We start from the raw sequence: 6,143 nt of genomic DNA, 5'->3' as shown, positions 1-6,143 counted from the left end.
TAGATAAGTGGACATCAGGATCCAGGTAGCAGGAAGAGATTGGCATCTTTATTCATAACGAATGACAACCTTCCCCCCCCCCCCCCATACCTAAGAGCTACTATACTTGGTAATGTGCTGGGAAATGGTGCTGATAATTCAATGGGGAGTATTCAATGTTTTTATTCTCCATGTGCAGCGAATCCTGTTTAGGATTCGCTGCACAATCACAGGGTTCAGGAGGGTTGCAGCATTCGCTGGCAGCCCTCCCTGTCACCATATTCAATGCAGCAGGGGCTCGCTGCCCCTGCTGGCGAATTTTAACCCCTGCAGCGAATGCCACAGTGAGCCGGGGTACGGAGGCAGGCAGGGAGATGTAAGCCTCCCTGCCTGCCCCAGAATTTTTGGGTGAGGGCTCCCGGGGACACAGACAGCATAGGCTGCCCCCCCGCTTCTCTGGTCCCGCACGTAACAAGCCGGGACCAGAGTGAAGTGAATATATGAATAGCTAATGAGCGGCTCCCGGCCCCCTGCTGGCAAATGTGTAAAAAAAAATGTAAATATATATTAATGTGCTTCAAGCACATGAATACAAATAGCATGCCCCTTCACCGAAAAAAAAAATCTGATTTTTTGACACCAACAACAAAAATAAAAAACTTTATTTTAAAAGATCACTTTCCAGTTCACCTTTAAAAGATGTTGAATGCAAAACGGTGAATCATGGCAAAAATCAGGGAGAAAGCAATTTGCCATCCTAGCATTTAATACACTCTTGGCGAATCCCAGTGAAAACCCCATTGAAATACACCAGCGAATTGCAGCGAGCATGAAACTACGGAGAACTGTCCGGCATTCACTGTTCGCTTTCGGCAAACAGTGAATATTGAATAGGGTGAATCACATTTTCAGTGAAAAAGATGCACTGCAAGGAGTGAAAACAGCCCGATTAGCCGAAAAAAACGGTGAATCGGGAGCATTGAATACTGGCCAATGTAAATGTATCTAGCTCTCATTCCTTTTTTCCCCCCCAAAAAATATAACAGTGTAATGCGGGCTAGGACAAATTAGGGAGATTTCTAGACTAATGAGGGAGAGAGGGAGATTGCTGCTATTTCAGGGAGTCTCCTGCAGAATGCAGGAGGGTAGGCAACTATGCGTTCCTGGCAGGGTAGGAGGTACTGGAGTTCTCTGCTTGGTGGGGGAGTGAAGGCCCGCACCCCTCAAGGACGGGAAACCCTTCTGCCGGCTCCGCAACACTTAACTTCCCGAAAGCTGGGCAAGTAGGCTGGATGGGTGGCGGTGCGCAGGGATCCAGGTGCTACCTCTTCTTCTCTTCATAGCCCAGATCCAGATCTGTGTGTAGAACGCTGGGCAAGGGGCCGAGTTCACTCTATGACTCCGCCCAGTGTTATACACACACTCAAAGATTGACAGTTCTGGGCTATTATATAAGAGATGCTGGCACTGACCCAGGCACTGATCTTGCCTTGTAAGAACTGGTGTGTTAGGAGCTCAAAAATGCGTTTCTCCGCCTCAGATGCTGATCGGCGGCTTCCTGCGTCAAACTGAGGAAGCCGCCGATCAGCATCTGAGGCGGAGAAACGCATTTTTGAGCTCCTAACACACCAGTTCTCACAAGGCAAGATCAGTGCCTGGGTCTTTCCTACTTGGTAGCTGCAAGAGATGTGTCCAGTTACATACTGGTAAAAGAAGGCAAAAGAGCAACACCCACAGAGTAAGCACTCCGTTACAGCTGCAGGAGACCATTGACTGTACAAGACTGGTAACTATTTTGACGTCCCCTAGCCCGCCCCAACGATAAGCAGCCGCATTAATTTGCGGGTCTGTGGATTGCGGGGTGGGGCTAAAATTATGCAAAATTTAGCCCCGTCCCCTCTCACGGACCCGCGAAAATCGGCATTTTATACTGCGGGGAAGGGGGGGGGGGAGCAGGGGCTGTGGGTAAAATGCGGGAGGGTAGGCAAGTATGTCTCTAATGGACAAAAGCATATGCACTGCAGGTGGGGCTGATGTAACACGTGCAGAGAGAGTTAGATTTGGGTGGGGTTTGTACTTCAAACTGATATCTATATTGCGGTGTAAAAATAAAGCAGCAAGTATTTAACCTGTACAGAAACAATAGAACTCCCAAATGTAACTCTCTCTGCACATGTTACATCAGCCCCACCTGCAGTGCATATGCTTTTGTCCGTTAGAGAGTGATTGTGCCTTTCCGAGTGAATCAGAATAGCCCCCTAAATGCTGACCATCAATGGAGACTGCTTGAAGGAGTCACTGCAGGTGAGTATGCTCTGGTTAGTATCACTAGTGTAGCTGCAGGAGAGGTTCACCAATGATGATAATGGCAACATCAGATATCTGCCTTTGGTGGAAGTATTGATGTTGTCTCTCAGACTGGTGATTGGTAACTGTAGTGAGAATAAGGAGCAGACAGGAACCGATGCAGGTAGACTGAGTAGCAGGTAAGAACAGGTACAGTGTAATGGAGGATGCAATATCCTAATCTGGACACTGGAGGGAGTCAGGCTGCAGCAGAGTGGAAAGCCGCAGATGCTTGTGAAGAAGCAGAAGTACTCTGAGAGCTAAGAATGCTGCTTCTCTAAGGACAACATTGCACTGACTTACTTCTGGGTCCAGCCTCTGCCTCTATTTGGGCAGAGTGTGCAAATTATTGGCTGCAGTAACATGATGTCAGAGATGGCTGATGGGGATTGGCTTGAGAGAAGCATGTGGGTGGATCCAAGATGGTGGCTCCCATGCCAAGGACTGGCGTACACGTGGAGTCCTGAGGCCCATGTCACCCCCTGCTTTAGTATGGCAGGCATGGCTTCACAGGTGTTAGGGGCAGGGCTAGGCTCTATGTCCTGACACCTTGGAGGATAAAAAAAATTGGTTGCTCCATATCATGAATGTGGGTCCCAAGGATGACAACTCCCTGCTGGCCAAGCTGCACTATTACACAAGGAGTGAGGGATCACCCACATATCTTTTACAGGCACTGCACTTCACCCACCCACCTATCTAATGATTTGAAATCTACCTACCTACCCACCCATCTATCAAATGATTTACTATCTACCTACCCACCCTCAATCTATCTACCCTTCTGTCTATGTAATTATTTACCATCTATCTACCTAACTACATACACATGTATCTGTCTATTTATTTATCTATCTACAGGTATTGCACTCAGTCTACCCATCTATCTACCTAATGATTTGCCATCTATTCACCTTCCCACCCATTTATCTATCTATTTATCTACAGGTATTGCGCTCAGTGAAAATAATATATGGGTCCCTACACCATCTGGTTTTCCCCATCGATGGCAAATGTAGTTACCTTTGATCATACACCATTGATGATAAAAAATCATTGGTTTTCGATGTTCATCCCTACTTGCTATATAATGATTACAAGATCTGAGAGCTCTGTGGCCGCTTATCTGCAAAAAAAAAAAAACAGGTGCAAAGCAGCTAATTTAATTGGATGCCAAGTTGCCTGTCACATGTCTCTGATGAGTGCTGGTCCGATGATTAATTCCCATCCCAACCATCTCCACTATAAAGGCAGAGAAAATGGTATAGAAAAATCTGTACTTGTTTCCTGGCAGGGCGCCCAGTACGCATTTAGCGTACTGGGCTATTCTCCGTAGTGAAATCGCATTGCGCAGCGTGTATAGTGCTGTGCGATGCAATGTCCATATGAAGTGCACAGGAGTGCTTATACAATTAAATATTGCATGGAATCGCAGGGCACCAGGTGTGATGCAATGCAATATTTCATAGTAGAAGCACCCATGCGATGAGATGTGATGGGTGCTTACTATGAGATGTGTTGGGATGAGATGATGTGTGCTTAGTATGACATGTGATGGGTGCTTACAATTGAAAGCACCTATGCCATTGTTTAGCGTCACCTCCAGTATCAACGCCACCCCGAAGCCAGGAGTGGAGGAACGTGTCCTCTGACCTTTTCATACCCCCACAATCCACGTTGGCGTGGAGTAGACTTTATATAGTGTGGCGAGCGCAGCGAGCCACCAAGCCCGAAGCGTGGCGAGCACACGTGGGGGGGACGCTGGAAAAAGGTGCTACCTCTGGAAATGGGCAGCTGCTCTGCTCTGTCCCTTAAACTACATGATGTGGTAACAGCTGTAGTAGTCATTTAGGGGGAAATTTACCAAAATGGATTCGTAGAAAAAAGGTGTATTCGTAGGGAGAAATACACCTTTTTTTTACGAATTTGTATTTTCGGGATTTTCTATCCCCAAAATACAACAATTCGTAGTCCTAGGGATGGAACATTCGTATTTGTAATTACAAATACGAATGTCTACACCATCGATAGGATACGACAGAAATCACCATTCAAAAGAATGGTGGTTCCTGATTTACTAAGCAGCCGTATACAAAATACAGCTGCTTTTGTCCACGAAAATACGGCAGAAAAATAGAACATCATTTTCCTGTCGTATTCTCGTTTTAGCCTGCACGGATCAGTCAGATCCGTGCAGGCTGCGGTGTAAAAATAAATAAATAAAAAAACGGCGTGGGGTCCCCCCCCACAGCCGAAACCAGCACCAGGCTGACAGAGCCTGGAGCCGGTAATTAAAAATCAGGGAACCCGACAAATAGGGGTTCCCTGATTTTTAACAACCAGCCCCAGGCTCCTGCTCTGGGGCTGGTTCCCAAAGTACGGGGGACAAAATGAGTAGGGGTCCCCCGTATTTTAAGAGCCAGCCCCAGGCAAAACCAGCCAGCAGGGTAATGCCACAGCCGGGGGGAGACTTTTTGTGCAAGTCCCCCCGGCCAAAGCATTCATCCCTACCGACCAGTCAGCCTGGCCAGGGGCCCTGGGGGAGTGGGGACCCCCCCCCCAATAAAGGGGTCCCCCCCCTCCAGGACTTACCTGACCAGGCTGAAGCCTGGTACTGTCCCCGATGCCCCTGGGCGGTGGGCATCGGGCTGATTCAAGTGTAAAAAAAAGATTAAACTATTGTTTTTTACTGTGGAACTACAAGTGCCAGCAAGCCTCCCCAGCAAGCTGGGACTTGGAGAACCACTAGTCCTAGCCTTCTGGGCATTAAAGGGCCCGCTGGCACTTGTAGTTCCACAGTTAAAAAAATAGTACACAAAACACACTGACACAAACTTTAAATAAAAGTTTAATACACACATCACACACACACTGATACTTAGCTATCTTGATCCCGTCGGTAGGTCGCTGGCTCCGGTGTCGGCGGCTCCGGCGTCCTGTTTGAAGAAAATCCATGGTGGACCTGTGGAAGGAAATCCTACTCACCAGGTCCTCCATGGATGGTCTTGTGTCTTCTGTCTTCTTTTCCCAGGGCTTATTTCTTTATCTTCTTTCTTCTTCTTTACGCTGCCGGCAGCTCCCGGGACTTTCAGAGCTTCAGAGATGTTTCCTCCTCGATGTCTGGACTAAGAATGAATTCTAGCCAATCAGGAGCCGACTTTACTGGCTCCTGATTGGCTAGAATTCATTCTTAGTCCAGACGTCGAGGAGGAAACATCTCTGAAGCTCTGAAAGTCCCGGCAGTGTAAAGAAGAAGAAAGAAGATAAAGAAATAAGCCCTGGAAAAGAAGACAGAAGACACAAGACCATCCATGGAGGACCTGGTGCAGACTGCTAGAAAAATTCGTATAAGCGGCCGTATATATGTGCTGCTAATACGAATGAATACGACATCAGAGAGTTAAAAAGCAGTCGTATATGACTGCTTTGTACATTCCCCTCCGGAACACGACTTTGCATACGACTGAAACAGTCGTATGCAGTCGTAGGGGAAATACCAATACGAAAAACTAGGTTTTTCATATTGGTAATTTTCCCCCATAATATACCATCATTTTAGTCTGGGAACCCCCCCTTGCATTTGTCTTTGATGTGGTTACTATTCAGATACAAATGGGGCCGCACTTTTCTAGCTGGCTCTCGCCATAGCAATACATCTCACATGCTCTTGCATCCATTGCCGCCAATGGGGCATGCACAGTCTCACATGCACATGTGCCCCATTCTCAGCACACCTCAGTGAATGGCGCGCCGAGAACGGTATAGATAAAGGCAGCTCCATCTGTAACATACTGTTTGTATTCAACATTTGGCCTGAT

Source organism: Crinia signifera, chromosome 5, assembly GCF_055691185.1.
Source record: "Crinia signifera chromosome 5, ASM5569118v1, whole genome shotgun sequence".
NCBI classification, from domain to species: domain Eukaryota; kingdom Metazoa; phylum Chordata; class Amphibia; order Anura; family Myobatrachidae; genus Crinia; species Crinia signifera.
Note: the sequence above shows the minus strand (reverse complement) of the source record.